This window comes from Festucalex cinctus, chromosome 1, assembly GCF_051991245.1.
Source record: "Festucalex cinctus isolate MCC-2025b chromosome 1, RoL_Fcin_1.0, whole genome shotgun sequence".
Taxonomy (NCBI): domain Eukaryota; kingdom Metazoa; phylum Chordata; class Actinopteri; order Syngnathiformes; family Syngnathidae; genus Festucalex; species Festucalex cinctus.
This window is the reverse complement of record NC_135411.1, coordinates 16849580-16865984: the sequence shown is the minus strand read 5'-3', so window position 1 is coordinate 16865984 and position 16405 is coordinate 16849580.

Sequence of the window (16405 nt, the reverse complement as noted above, 5' to 3'; positions counted from 1 at the left end):
GGATGAAGGACCCTCTGTACAAGCCGCGAAGCACACGGCGATGTGCACAATGGGTGTTCAAGCAGAGGAAATGTGAGTCACGGGAGGAAGGATGCCCACTTTGCAACCAGGAAGTGAGACTCCCAAGATGCTGCGGGTCAAATGAAACGGCAAGAACCCTTAATGGTTTTATACATTTTTACGCGACTAAAGTGTGAATCATTTCCGTTTGGACTTTTGAAACGTTTGTAGGTTACCGTATTTTTCGGATTATAAGTCGCAGTTTTTTTTTCATAGTTTGGCCGGGGTGCGACTTATACTCTGGTGCGACTTATGTGTGAAATTAACACATTATTATGTAATTTCACATGTTATTTTCACACTAAACCGCAAGAGGGCGCTCTAGGCCTGTGTTGATAAGTACAATATTGCCGGTAGAAGAGGACGTCTACCTCCCGAGTTGGGGGAGTTGTTTGAAAGTGACACTGAGAATGAAGATTTCATTGGATTTAGTGATTTGGAGTGAAACTGATAGTTTGGTAAACTTGTTAGCATGTTCTTTATGCTAGAGTTTTATGAATAACTTGTAGTGATGGGAAGATAATTCATCCACGGAACGTTTTTGACGAAGGGAGAGTTCCGGGTGGGAAGGTTTTGTTATGTGGAAAAGGGGAGTTATCCTGTTAGCTTCTAGCTGAGTGGGGAGTTGCTGTTAAGACCTCAGAAGCTGATGTCAATAAAACGCCAGTCTTTGGCTCCGCGCTTCAACCCTCCGCTTCCGACTCCCGTCACTGCTCGCTACAAACTCTTAATATGTTACGTCGTTACTGACATTACCAGGCATGTCAGTCATGTAACGTTAGTATACCGTGCACTTATTCAACCTGTTGTTCTCTCTTTTATTTTTATTTTAAGTTGCCTTTCAAGATGACATGTATGTTTTTGGTGTTGGATTTTACCAAATAAATTTCCCCCAAAAATGCGACTTATACTCCAGTGTGACTTATATATGTTTTTTCCTTCTTAATTATGCATTTTTTTTGGCTGGTTCGACTTATAATCCGAAAAATACGGTACTTTTTTTTGAAAGATACGATGCACATTCTCATCAATAGTTTTTTGCCAGAATATATCATTCAGATTTGACTTTACAAACAAATATAAAAGATTCATTGTCTCTGATTCAGGGGTGTTGTATGTCTTTAGATTTGACACACATCCCCCCCCCCCCCCCCCCCCCCTTCTCTCAAAACTCATCTTTATTGTCTACTTCCTCTCTTGTGATGAGTCATCACTGTTGTGGGACATATACCCCCCCATTAATTGCCATTTTAACACACTCAAACCTGGATGGTGGGAGTGGGTCCGTACAAGGCCAAAGTGTGGAAAGGGAGAGGAAGGAGATGAATAGATCCAAACAGTCATTAAGATAGCTTGAGTGTCGGTGGAATTCATCATGTCAGATAAGACGGTGGGCCTCTGCAGGGAGCAAGGTGTGTCGCTGGGTCACACCAATCACTGTCAGCTCTAATGTTGCCCGCAGCCACTTTGTTGATTTGACTGTATTGCTATTAACGTGGCTGGTAGAGAACTGACCAGCAGCAGCTGACCCGCATGACATTGAACCCTCTATCAATGCAAAAGTATACGCCCACTGGCCACAACATTGGGTACATCTGTTGAAATCTTGTACACCTCTCAGATAGAAAAAATTACCGTATTTTCCGCACTATAAGGCGCACCTTCAATGAATGACATATTTTAAAACTCTTTTTCATATATAAGGCGCTACAGTAGAGACTGGGGTTACGTTATGCATCCATTAGATGGTGCTGCGCTAAAGGGAACGTCAACAAAACAGTCAGATAGGTCAGTCAAACTTTATTAATAGATTACAAACCAGCTTTCTGACAACTCCATTCACTCCCAAAATGAATAAACAGCTGTTTTATTATTTTCTCTGAGGTAAAGTATTAGTATTAGCTAGCGATCCAAGATGGCGGGATCTTCTGCGCATGCGCGTCACCGATCGTGCAGGGTCACCGATAACGTCTTGACAGCGAGACCTGTTGCCGCTCAATATTGATCCATATATAAGGCGCACCTGATTATAAGGTGCATGGTCAGCTTTTGACAAAATTGAAGGCTTTTAGGTGCGCCTTATAGTGCGGAAAATACGGTTACATGTGTGTTAGGCATGGACCGATTAATGGTTTGGCGGTTTGCCATGGTTTTAAAAAGTTATGGTTTCATCCATCCATCCATTTTCTGAGCCATTTTTCCTTGCAAGGGTCGCGGAGGTGCTGGAGCCTATCCCAGCTGGCCTCAGGCAGTAGGCGGGGTACAGCCTGAACTGGTTGCCAGCCAATCACAGGGTCAAGGTTTCAATGACCGCTAATACTGGCTGTCACTGGTAATGCGCTCTTTTTTTTTTCTTTTTTTTTTCTTTTTTTAGTGGACATCTAAGTAGGGTACAGGTGAATAAATGAGCCACATCTTTGAAATTAATTATATCCAATTAACAGTTTTCTCTTTGTGGTGTAGGAAGAGCGAGGGAGCAAGAGAAGACACTGCAAACATAGATACATTTTTGCTCTGATTTATGTCCATCCATCCATCCACCCATCCATCCATCCATCCATCCATCCATCCATCCATCCATCCATCCATCCATCTTCTACCTCTTATCCGGGGTCAGGTCGCGGGGCAGCAGCTTTAGCAGTGAAGTCCAGACTTCCCTCTCCCCAGCCACTTCAACCAGCTCCTCCGGCGGGATCCCAAGGCGTTCCCAGGCCAGCCGAGATACAGTCTCTCCAGCGTGACCTGGGTCGTTCCCGGGGCTTCCTGCCGGTGGGACATGCCCAGAACATCTCTCCAGATGCCCAAGCCACTATTTATTTTATTTTTTTTATTGACACTGTACACAAACACTCTTGAGACATAGAATGTCTGGTTTGTGTGCATTGTCCCAACAAAATAATTGTATGTATACTTTCTGGCATGTAAAACTGCCAGAAAGTACTAGTTAGTCCAAAGGGCAACATGAGTAGCCTACGGGTCTGCTCACCGGTGAGGGGACATTGTGGCTTACTTCGAATAATTACAGCAGATGAAGAGTGTCAGTATTTCTTTATTTATTTCAATTTAACATGTTTCTTCTGTACTAAATATTATTTATTTTTGTTTCAGAATAAAATAGATTGTGTTCGGGGGGGGGGGTCTATTTAGCTCACCTGCCAGCTCACCTGTAGCCCTGAACAGAATAAGTTGGTAGAAAAAATGGAGATATTTGAAATGGCTGTCATGACTAGCTCAGTCTTTTCTTTACGTCACCTAGAAAGTTCCTGATTGTTGTCAAAACTTTCATCACTGATGGATAATCCATTAGTGGTCCTGATTGAGAGGACTTATCTCCCAATTTCCAGTTGACCCTCCCATCTAACCCCAACGCAGAGCTGACTTCTTCCAGCTTGCCCTACTTTTCTGGCCAGCAACAAGGCCTGTACAGTGAGCCGCCACACAAATGGTCAATGGCCGATTCATATCAATGGCGACGCCCTCAAACGGGCCTTGTGTTTTCCATTGAGGGCGCACACACCCAGTTCTGTTCCCCAAATGAAAAGCCGCCTGTGAGTGAAATCCGAGGTGCTAAAACCTTTTGCGCGACGTGTTGAAATGCACCCCGAGTACTCAAACGCAAAGATTCCAGAAATTGGTAGAAGTGGAACTCGAAACTTCAACACCTCGCGGACGGAGTTTGCGGAATCCGTCATACGACTTGCAAGGTGTTTGCTGAACGAACGTTATTATGCTGACCTCCGGGGAGGCTTTGGGAAAAAGCTGCGACCCTCCTGTTGCATTCAGGAGGTGTGAAGGAGTTGTTGAGCTTTCCCCTGTTCGGGATCTGTCCCCAACAGCAACAAGAGTAGCTGTGTCCCCCCTCCAAAAAAAAAATAATAATCACAAAGCGCGACCTGTTTTGAATGCACAGAGCGTGAAACAGGCCCTGGAAGCCTTGTAAGAAATACGTGTTCGCTGACAGCCTCCTGGATCTGCGAGCCTGCCGAGAGGAGTGAAGAGCTTCGACCCTCATGCGCTTCCCTCAGGCTGATAAAGTGCCCTGATAAGCGGCGCGATGCTGGTGAAAAGTGGGCCTGCCATATATGAAAGAGCGGTTTGTCTGCAGCCAAGAGGAGATGACGAGCCCCAGAGAAGTACAGCAAACCTGCTGGAAGGAAAGGGGGAGAGGATGAATGATGAATTGGGTTTGCATGCGTGCATATGTGTGTGTATACCACCAGCTGTGGGGGGGAGATGGGGGGCCGGGCGTGGAGAAAAGGGGGAGCCCTGCCATTTGTTTATGTTGACTAATGAGCTAATTACCCGAACCCTAATCTAGCTCAACTTGTGTCATTTCACAGGAATGCTGCAGCAGTCAAACGCTTGCAGATTATGCCTCATTTCCTGACAGTTAAAGCGGTACAGCACTAATTCCTACACACACACACACACACGCATTGCCGTTAAACAAGTGGCCCTCCATTTGCCTTTTTATGCGTTTATGGTCGTCGTGACAACAAGGTTAAAAGTTACCTCCACCTACCACAAACCGACTTTACTTGGTAGAGTTGAGATCGACGAACCGTTTTATTTATTGTGAACCATTTTTTTTTTAAATGTATATTTTAAACAAAATTGTAGTTGTATATTTTAAACAGAATTTTAGTTGTAGTTGTTTTTATCTTTACATAATTTATTGTACAGTATATTTTTGAGTATTTATTTACATTTTTATTAGTTATTAAAACCCAATTCAAAGTGCATTTTAATGCAAATCTAAAAAAAACTGTGCAAATACAGGATCCCTCCGTTCGAAGGGCTCGAAATTATTTATTTAGTTATTTATTTACCATTATACATTATATATTTTGTATATTCTGTGATCCTTCACGGGTTTGTTTATTTTGCACATCCCTTTGCACTTTTGGTACAGCACTTCACTGTTATAAAAATCCGATTTACCACTGCTTTTTAAATTGTATAGATTTTTATTTTTGTTTTGTCTTATCTTTTGGATGCTGTGCGGGTCAGATGACACGACATTTCGTTCTGTACTTGTACTAGAATGACAAATAAAGTATATCTATCTATCTATCTATCTATCTATCTATCTAAAAATAAACCCTCAAAGTAGGGCAAGGCAATAAATCGAATTAATTTGCTAAATCGTCATTTTGAAAATCGAATCGTTGAAAATTTGCTAAATCGTGAAATTAAATGTAGTCTTCTGGATTATTAAAAGCTGTTCTTCTGTTCTGTTACATCCAGAATATTATTGTGAGTAATTTTGCACAAGTTGCAGAATGCTGGATGGGTGCTTTATAAGACATGTTTTCAATACTCAATTGTGGCAATTAAGCACAAACTAGGAATGTTAAATTGATGTTAAAACTGATTTAGAATCAACATACATTATTGTCTGAACATTTTGCACCGGGATTATTTTTGAATAAATGAAACGTTTTTAACTAAACGTTTGTTGGGTATATTAGACTAAATTTGCTTAAAATCGTAATTGTCCTGAATGACAATCGAGAAAATTGAAATGTAATTTTTTGGCCATATCGCCAAGCCCTACCTCAAAGGGACAAGCAAGGTTGCAATGCTTTTGTGATAAAGTTAGAGAGAGAGAGCGGACTGAGCTGGCTTGGACCCGTCCAGAGGACAGATAGAGATTATCGGTAGGAGGATGAGTATGGAACTGCCGGGAGGGAGAGCAAGAGGAAGGCCTAACTTAGAGAAGTTTGACAAATGTAGTGAGGGAAGACATGAAGGCAGTTAGTGTTCAAGAAGTGGATACAAAAGATATGCTAGATGGTAAAGGATGACGGGCCGTAATGACCCGACAAGCTGGGATGAAAAAAAGATTTATCGCAACAATGATATAATAGCTTACAGATTTCCACCGTATGCCTACCAATGTAAACCAAATGAAACAAATTCTAATGAACAGTTGTAACACATTTCCAAAATATCCAAATTTTTCAAAATATTGAGTAGTACAAAAACTAAAACTAAACCCTTCTACATCAAATTCAACATTCAAGAATGTTTGCTTTCCTCAGCTCAAATTGCTACTGCAGTAGTTGCAAGAGCCAATAAGTCCCTTTAGCGCTCTACAAATGATTTTTGTTTTCTTTACAGTGTAGATGAAAGAAAAACATTTGATGCAAAACAGACCAAAGTTTTAAGGACTCGAAAGGATGATGTCAATCTACGTTTCAGTTGCAAAAGCATGGGAGGTCTCCTCACAGAGGTGCAAGTGGGGATTTAACTCTCCTCTGCACCCCCGTGGTCATCAACTACCCCCCCACAACAACACCCCTTCCTCCCCAGCTCCCCTGGGGTATATACGCTGCGCTACTCCCCCTCAACAAGCTCCCATCCATCACTGCTAAGATTTCACTTTAATAGGTGGTCCTCTTCCTCCGTTCACACATCTTTATGGGAAAATGTTGCTCAGCACAACGAGAAGGCAAATGGCGAGAAGTTGACCTCTGTTTTTCCACGGAATTCTATAGGCCCCTTTCACACTACTGCCATTTATTCACAGATTGCTCAAAAACTGCCCAAAGCGTGTGCACGCATAACCGGTACAACTTTGCGCATTGGATAATTGGATGCGCACGGATATCAGTATCTAGCGCAGAAGTGTCAAACTCATTTTTGTCGTGGGGCACATTATATTCATGGTTTCACACGCAGGGTTGATTATGACTGAGACAAAAGACATACAAAGCTAGCTTACGCTTGCGCTGTTGAACGACAAGGTAGTTACCATATTAGCTATTTCACCTTTCTTTCTTTCTTTCTTTCTTTCTTTCTTTCTTTCTTTCTTTCTTTCTTTCTTTCTTTCTTTCTTTCTTTCTTTAATAATAAAGAAAGTAATACAACCGACATTTGGTTTGGGGAGGAGCCTCTTGATTGTGGGTGGTGATATATTATGCGTGTTGATGTGCTGGGTTGGTCATCTCAAGTACACCACACACGGGACCAATAACAACACACCTAAAGTGTGAGGTCTCTTGCATTTTAGAACGTAATATGTTACAAGGCTCAAAATAAGCGGTTTCACTCCACATCAAAACACATTAAATTGCAAAGTTTCACTGGGATGGAGGCACACAAGGTTGAGTGGTACATTGTGCAAATCGGAGGTCAAGGCTCAGGTTGCTCGGAGAGACTTACGCCGCACCTGCTAGCTACAATTAGCAACTAGCTTCGGCTGGCTACTGCTGGAGCTAAACACGTTGCGAGGTCGCTCCTAATGCTGCATTCGAGGATGGTCGGAAGTCGGAAATATCCGAGTTCAAACCAGGAAGTGCGTCCGGGAACGCCCCCTTGAACTCGGAAATTCCACTCGCGAAGTCGGAAAAAAACAAGGTCCCCGACTTCACCGGCGGACTACAATGTGACGTCACTCTGAATGGCAAAACATAATTTATTCGAGTATAAAACCGGATAGCTTTCTTCATTCATAAATATTCGACATAACTTCATGTAACGCAACGTACGTGACAGTATTGCCGCTATATCCCTGCATGAAATTATACGATAAACTACTTAACTGTATGGAATGCTTATGAAATAAGATTAAAACAATAAATGAAGCAAAATTAAAAAATATAAGTTTCCTGGAGGTCAAATTGAATTTTGAGGACCAAAATAAAAAACAATTTATCCGCCATTTTGGTTGTTTACTTTCACCTCGAACGCTTTGAGGTCGGAACTGGGAAGTTTCAACTCGGATATTTCCGACTTCCGACCATCTTCGAATGCAGCATAAGTCAGTAATCATCACCTCTGTTCATTCACTTCTTACAAAAGTATGATGAGGGACGACAGAGAAACCATGCTAACTGCTACGCTAACCTAAGATTGACACGGCTACGCTAGCAGCGGAATTAAAGCTGCATTTGAGGATGGGCGGAAGTTGGACTTTTCCGACGTCAAACCAGGAAGTGTGTCCGGAAACTCAGAAATCCCACTTGCAAAAAAAAAAAAAAAAGGAAAGTACCCCGACTTTACTGGCGGACTACAATGTGACATCACTCTAGAATGGCGACCCCTTTGCAAACACAGACCATGAGGAGTAAAACACAATTTATTCAAGTATAAAGCTAGAGAGCTTTAATTCATTCATAAATATTTGACATGACTCCACGTAACACAAAGTACGTGACAGTATGCCGTTCTCACCCTGCATTAAATCATATGGTGAACTACTGAACTGTATGAAATACTGTACTTATGAAATAAAATAAAAACAATAAATGAAGCAAAATTGTGATCAGGCATGTTTGCTGGAGGTCAAAATTAGTTTTGAGGACCAAAATAAGAAACAACTTACCACTTACCGCCATTTTGGTTGTTTACTTTCGCCTCGAACGCTTTCAGGTCGGTACTGGGATAAATCCGACTTCTGACCACCCTCGAATGCAGCATAAGTGCTCGGAGTGACTGAGTCCACTTTTCAGATGTTTGACTGGAACTGAGTTAAAGTTGAGAACATCCAACTACAACAACGTAGAATGCAAATTAAGAGAATCGATAAACGGAACCGGAACCACAAATGATTGACGGTATGCTATATGGTATGTCAGTCATGAGGAGTGGCGTATAAGGTTAAAAAATATATTAATGTAGTATAAAATATTTACACTATCAGTAATATTACAATATATTTATTTATGGGCCCATAGCTGAATAGTTTAGCTACTGCGTGTAAGGCTGTGCCTCGCAGTAGCCTTCCCCTCCAACAGAAGGCAGGTTGGTTGATGTTTTAAATGGTCTGTGTTTGTTTTCCTTCTGGTCCCGTGTGTGCATGTGAGCCCGGTATAAAGGCCCGCGTCCTTTTGAAGGGGGATAGCACCAGGAAAGTGAGGAGGTGGGGGGAGGGTGGGGAAGGAAACCTCGCTTTGGTGTTTTATATATCAACGGAATGACTTCCCTCAAATAAAGACGCGCTCGGTCTGGAACAAGCCGCCGGCTTCCTGTCCAGGGGAGCCCTCCATGTTGGAACAATGCGGCCCTTCGGGAGTGCATGCGGAGATGTCACGTCTCGGAGATCTTTTGTTCGAGCGCACGTTGGAGATGAATCATCTCTTTGGAGTGCTGCTGACATCTGAATGAACCTGCGCTACGATTTGAACCGAATACAGTAAATGGCGAGACAATGCATCACCATCTTTGGGCCGTCTGCTGCCACAGGGTCAAGATTAAAGTACTTCCCCTCGAGTGGCTTCCTTTTTTTTTTCACTTTCTGCAATAACGCTAGCCTCACGCGATAGAGATGGCAACCACGCAATTAGATGATTGAGTCGAGTTCGTCTCGCAGCTAACAAATCTGCCAACAGCTTGTCCACAGCCGGGACAAAGGAAGGCCTCTCTTTGGCTCGCTCCCTCCGCCATGCTGACTTTCTCACTCACGCTGCCCCCTCATCAAATTACAGCCCCCGCTCCCTCCTGTCGTGTTGGCAAACAAAGGTCTTAAAGCGCACTCGCGCTGTAATTGCCTCTAATCTGGGACATAATGTGCTCTTTCATGTTGACCGCTCGCCGAGAAGAGGGAGCTGTTGTTCTCGCCGCCCTCCCACTTTCACCTCCCGGAGAACCATTTGTCCTGCTTTGATTTCTATTGTGACACAGTTAATAATTGTTTTTTGTACAAGTGCAGTTTTTGGTTTGTGGTAAGGTGGGCGTGGCAATTGTGTTAATAGTGAAACTTACCAATTAGTTAAGCATACATATGAAGAGTGATGCAGAGTGATGCAAAAAGACACCCGCTGTGTCCGAGATGGATGGATGAACTGACCCACAGACACAAACATACATAGCAAATAGATGTAGGGATTGTTTGACACCACTTTTTTTCACTCAACTCTTGAGTATACCAATACCAAGTACCGATCCCACTAGTACTCCTAATACATAAAATTTCCCGAACAAAACAATGGCTGATAATTGTAACCAAAAGACATCCAGTATATTCCCAAATAGCATTTTTCCTTAAAACTGCATGATATTAATGGCAATTTTCTATTCTTCTAATTTCTAATTCCTGATCGTAAAATGGCCACAAGAGCTCGATATTAGTATTGGCCCGATATATGGATAATTGGTGTCAGTACTTGTCGAATCCTAAATAGACAATAGAAAGATACAGTAGCTACTGTAAATAGGTTTAAAAAAAAAAAAATGGAAGAATTTGATAACGACGCACTAATAGATGGACAGACAGACATACTGACAGATAGATACTTAGATATTTTTTGTGTAATACGTTCATCTTTTGTGTTATTTTAACTCTTTTCCTTACTTTGGCCGCAAGTTATTTTTTGGTTTTAATTTATTTTAATTTCTTTTATTCAATGTAATTATTTTTTTTGTACAGTTTGTATTTATTACTTTTTATTTTTTATTTTTTTCTCTACTGGAGTATTTTGTAAAGTTTTTTTTGTACAGCTAGTATTTATTTTATTTTGCATTTTTTCCCATGAAGCTGGCTTTTTTTCTTTTTCTTTTAGGCAGTTAATTATTTTAGTTTTCTGGATTTTTCAATTTCAATTTTTCAAAGTTTTCAATTTACTGTGCAGTAAATTGTATTAATTTATTTTAAACAATGTTGTATTGGCTGCAAAAAAACATTTTAATAATTGAGTAATCTTCTTTTTTATTTTTCAATTATTCAATGAATTAGATTTTTAAAAAAAATAATTTATTTCCATAACTTTCTTTCGCAGTAGGACATTATGTAGACAGTACAAAAAAAGGACAAACAATAAATAAATTATGATTCAGAAAAAGGACATAAATGTTTGTTTTCCAAAGTAAAAGCGCATGTTTGCAAATGTCTTATTTTGATTCACCGCAAAGATAATCAGTCCGCTTTCATGGATGTCTAAAAATACTTACTGTTGAGAAGCTGAAATTCCAAGCATTTGTACAGTTTAAAATTGAACAAGGTCTGGTTTCCATTAATTAGTTTTCGATTAATCGCTTCACTTGTAAGTGAGCCTCAATAATACTGTTATCATACACTAATGAAAGCATGATAATGATTTTAGGAATATCTGTCTCCAACATACATAAATGTAAACGTCCCAAATTATGTATTACTGAACCGAAGTAATCCACTTTGCTTGTTGGTGTCAATTGCATAGCACACTGAACTGTCCCGCTTCACGTTTGCCGAGACTCACTCATTCACGTCAAAACCCTGCCACGAACATATGCGCCGCGATGAAAATAAACACGGTTGGAAGCCAGGCAAACGTCTTCTGGTGGCGCGCTCGACTTCGGCGAGCTCCTCCACCTTTGGCCTGAATTCTCTCTGCGGCGAGCATCAGGCAGTCTGCAGCTGGAAGTGTTTTCTGCGGTTTGGCCAGGTGTCTCTCGCCTCTCTTGCCCTGCCCGCACGCAGGCCCGCGTATAGCTAGCTACGCGGGACCAGGCCTCAGAGCAGGGGGCCCCGGAAGGGGAGGGGGCTCGGTGGACCCACCTGACTGGTGGTCAGCTGTAACTGATCGGACAGGAGAGCCGCGCCGTTGGGAGAGAAAATGAAGACGCGTGTGAGCACGTGTGGAAAGACGGGCAAACAGGAGAGAGCAGATGATGGAAATTTGGAAATGCAGGCGAGCCGCTTTGGTTGAAAACATGGAACAAATTCTTTCATACGCTCTGGGTAGCAAGCAGTGCGTCTGATTATGTGTCACACATGACTCAGTGGGGAGCCCGGGATGAGATGCAGTGTTCAGCTGCAAGGAAATCTCAGCTATGGTACACGTAAGGAGCTCCCATGGGAATTGAGGGGGCTGCGGGAGGGTTATGGGGGGCCTAGCTTGTACAATTTAGCAACTGAGTCTTCACAGCAATCTGACTTCAAGATTCTATAGAAATGTTGATTCCACCCATGTATGTTTATTATCATAGCCAGTAATAGCTTGTTTTGTTTTGTTTTGTTTTTTTAATGTATTTATTTATTTATTTTTAGTTTAAATTAGTTTTCGGTGTGGATTTGTTCATTTTTATTAGTTTTTGTTATAGTTTGTTTTAGGGGTGTGAATTGCCTAGTACCTGACGATTCGATTCATATCACGATTCATAGGTCACGATTCGATTCGATACCGATTAATCCCGATACGAATTTATAAGTCCATTGTTGCGATTTTTTTTTTTTTAATTTAGAAAATACTAATCAGTAAACTTGTACAGTGTAAGATTTATATGAAAATGTATTAATTATTCATCTGAAACTTCAGTCTTATACAGGTTGTAATCTGTTTCATGTTTGAACAGCATTATAAATAAAATATTAAGGCTTAATGTTCCATTAATATAAAATTTTCCATGCTTAAGGTGTGAACCCTAACCCGAAGTAAGACGTTTTGGTAAATATTTTTCCATCAAAAATGGATATTTAAAAATCGATTCGGCCGCCTATTGAATCGATTAGATAAATTGCGAGATGTAATATCGCGATATATTGCCGAATCGATTTTTTTAACACCCCGAGTTTGTTTTCGTCTTTGTTTTAGTATTAGTTTTATTTATTTTTTATTTTTTTTCCTTGGGTAGAAGATTAGAAATAAAAATCATGGTAAGTATTGTGGAGCAAAAAAAAAAAAAATCTAAACTCCCCGATGACTGTTAGGCCTTCTTTCTTCTGGCTAACAGCCATGCCTTGATACCAAAAAAGGCTTACATCTTATTTATATCTCATTTTCACTCGAATTATATAGTGTTTGTTAGCTTTGTCAACAAAATGTAGTTTCAGTTAGTTTTTTTTTTTTTTTTTAAAGCATTTTCATTTTTTTAAAACAATCTTTGCTTTAGTAAACTTTATTCAGTTTGTCATAACTCACAATAACTGATTACTATTGTTAGTCCATAATGTTTGTCTTTTTTTGTACTGTTTTTTATTTATTTTTTTCTGGAATATTAGCTTTTATATTTATTTGCATTTCTACCTACTTTATTCTGTAAGTTATCGTTTTCTGTGCATTGTGATGTAATGATTATTTTTTTTTATTTTTTGTATGTATAACTTTCTAATTTAAACATTTTTTCTGTTGTGCAGGATGTCATGTTTGTTACCTCCTCCAAGTAAGAAGGTTATATTTCATTCACAGTTATTTAATTGGTTTATATGGGCCGGTTATGCAAAACAACACAACTCATTCACAGCACAAGTGAAATCAAGGAAGAAATATATTTTCACTTGGTGTGGTTACAGTCTGCTTGCATTGGGGTCAGGTAGAGCTGTGACATAAAGCGATTGTGATGTGTGGTAGTTGGTATACTGCCATCTACAGACCTGGATTGTTACTGCATCATTTAGTAGCGTTTTCAAATAATAATAATAATAATAATAATAATAATAATAATAATAATAATAATAAAGACAAATCGACAATTTTAGGACTGATGAAGCCTCATTGTGTGTTTATTCAGAAGCATTTACAGGCAAAATGTTATCAAGTATTTACCCCCACCCCCCTCCCCACTTGAGAATAAACATAACAAATTAGTATGTTCCAAATTAGGAAGCCTTGGCAGAGGTCTGCGTTGTCCTGAGTGCCATCCCAGTTTCAACTGTGAAGGTGGAATATAAGCAGTATATTTTTGGATAATGTGGCTGAAGCTGGCCGGAACCCATCACGCCTTTTGTGCCAGGATGACACACGCACGCACACACGCTGCTGTTACATAAGACATCTGAGCCCATCCAGGCTTTGGAGAGCAGACCTTCCTCAGACGAAATGGGCGTGTTGGCCGCAAAGCACACTCCTCCATGTCCAAGGTGAGAGGTCAGATGCACATAGCTTTGCATTTTTTTCGTATAGCGCAAGAGCAAAAATATACATCGGGAACATCTGTCCCCTTTTCAAAGACATCCCCTTTCCGACCGGAATGCTCAGAATCCACTCGGCGAGCTGGCATGCTAGTCAAAACACATGCTAACAGGGGGAGTGAAGAAGCTCGTCCAAGTCCAGTCTCCCATATCAACCCCCCCCCCCAAAACCAACCACTTGGGAATGATAGGCTCCTCCCTCCACTTCAACGGCCGAGGTGGCCAACATATGGCCTGCGGGCCAATTACAGCCTGTATAATTGCTATCAAAAGATGCATCCATGTAGTTTTCTTCTTAAAAAAAAAAAAAAGAAAGAAAAGTTTAGTGTTTTAATTAAAATGAATTAAATATTTTTTCACACATTTGCGTTTTTTATTCAATTATTGCACTAAATAATGTCATTGATTCACTGTAAAAAATGTAAACAAATACAGTGGATAGTTGAAAAGGATATACAGTAGTTGATATCCATTATAAGTGGGGGGTTTTTAACCCAAGAAATTCTGGAAAAATAAAATGCTGAAACGATATATCACCAATAAGCATTTTCCATAAAAAAAAAAAAAAATGGAGTTGAATTCCCCGAATACAAAACTACTACAGTATATAGTCAAATTGACAGTTTTACACATTATTTTTTTTTCTCATTAAATAATTAGTTAATAATGATAATATTAATAATACATTTTAAAAATGAGTTTCAGTATTTGGCATGTGCAAAAAGTGAAAATGGAAGAAAATAAAGTGCATGTTGGCGAGTGTTTCCAGGGGTGTGTGGGGGGGTCAATGATGAATGATACTGTATGTATGTGTATGTTTGTGGAGCTTCTTGAGGTCCGACTTTGTTTCTGAGAACAAGCTGAAATTTAACTTCTCTGCAGGAAGTTAAAAAAAAGAGTAACAAGTAAAAAAAAAAAAAAGAGTTTGAAAAAACAAGTAGCTCTTTTTTTTAATGTATACAATTTGGTAAATACTGGAGCAACAAAAACTATAACATCTCATGAATGTCAATGCATGTGCATGTATGTTTTTAACGAATCATTGGCACAAAAAAACCTCACAAAAGAGGACCATCTGCCATCTCAAACAAGTGCACTTTGGAGAAGTTAAGTGGTGGTGACCAGGATTGGTATTGTAGCGGGGTTGGGGGGGGCTCCATAGTATTAATGATTAGTTAGATTTTGATGGTGCATTTCAAGGAACCCTATAGGATGCATGTTTGTCAAACAAACAAAAACCAAAAAAAACAGGTGTGACGTCACCAATGTGCTTAATGGGCGTGAATTCAGGCGTCATCCAAGCTGTCCTATTTGGATATTCCAAGAAAAAGGGGCCTTCTCCAAACTGCTCTCCCAGTCTGTAATTGTTCAAAATGTCCCGATAGGATGCAGAATTGTGATTTAGGGGAAAGTAAGACCAAGTCCTGACTGATTGATTTATGAATCAAGAAGCGTGTCTGCATATTTTCTGTTCATGCAATATAGTTATTCGGAAAGTCCTGTCATTGCAATTAATGTGCTTTCAATGCATTTCCATTTACTCCAAGGCGTTTCTTTTCATTGGCAATAAAACGTATATTTGTATTTATTTTTGCTAAACGTGGGTTAAAATTAGTAATTTGCAAAAAATGTGTGTCAGTGTGTGTGTGTTTGTGTGTGTGCGGGACACAGACGCTGTTTAGTCTGCCTGCATCCGAAATGCTTCATTACGCTCTCATAAATTCGACCGGCTGACACTCGCAGGCAAACTTTCGCTTGCTTCTAATTCGGTCTGACATGCTTGGTGGAAACACACGTGCACGCGCGCGCACACGCACGCACACACGCATTTTTTTTTTTTTTTTTTTTTTAAGAACGCAATGATGTGAATGGGATGTTGAATTGATAAAACTGCCGAATGAACAATAAATGAGAAAAGAAAAAAAACGATTATGATTATAATTATTATAATTCGTATGTTGTTATATTATTATTAGTAAACAAGTACATGATATTATACTCATTCGGCCTCATTATGTGCAACTTTGCTTTGTATTTGACCTACTATATTTTTATGATTGTTATTATTAAGTAGGCTAAATTACAGTTGCGGTATTAATATCAGAAAATAATCTGAAATGTTCGTTGTCGGAGCTAGGACAGTTTCTATTTTCCTTTCTGTTTTTGTTAACACGGTCCTAGTTGTATTTAGTCAGTCATGCATTAGAGGAGGAAGACTAAAATAAACTGACGCTCTGCACGCTGCAGTCATGCAAGTTCAAAGTTATTATACTGGGAACTTTTTTTTTTGCGGTAAAACTCTCCTCGTTATGCTGGGGATATTTTTCCATATATGTGTGGTCTCTTTAGTGAACTAAATGAACAGTGAAATCAGATGATATGTCCTGTTTATGATCTTATTCAGCAATAAAACTGCGCATTACATTAATAATATTTTGTTTTTATTAACTCACTTATTTGCAATTTAACAGAACATTTTGGTAATTAATTAATTGTTTCGATTTCCCCCCCGAC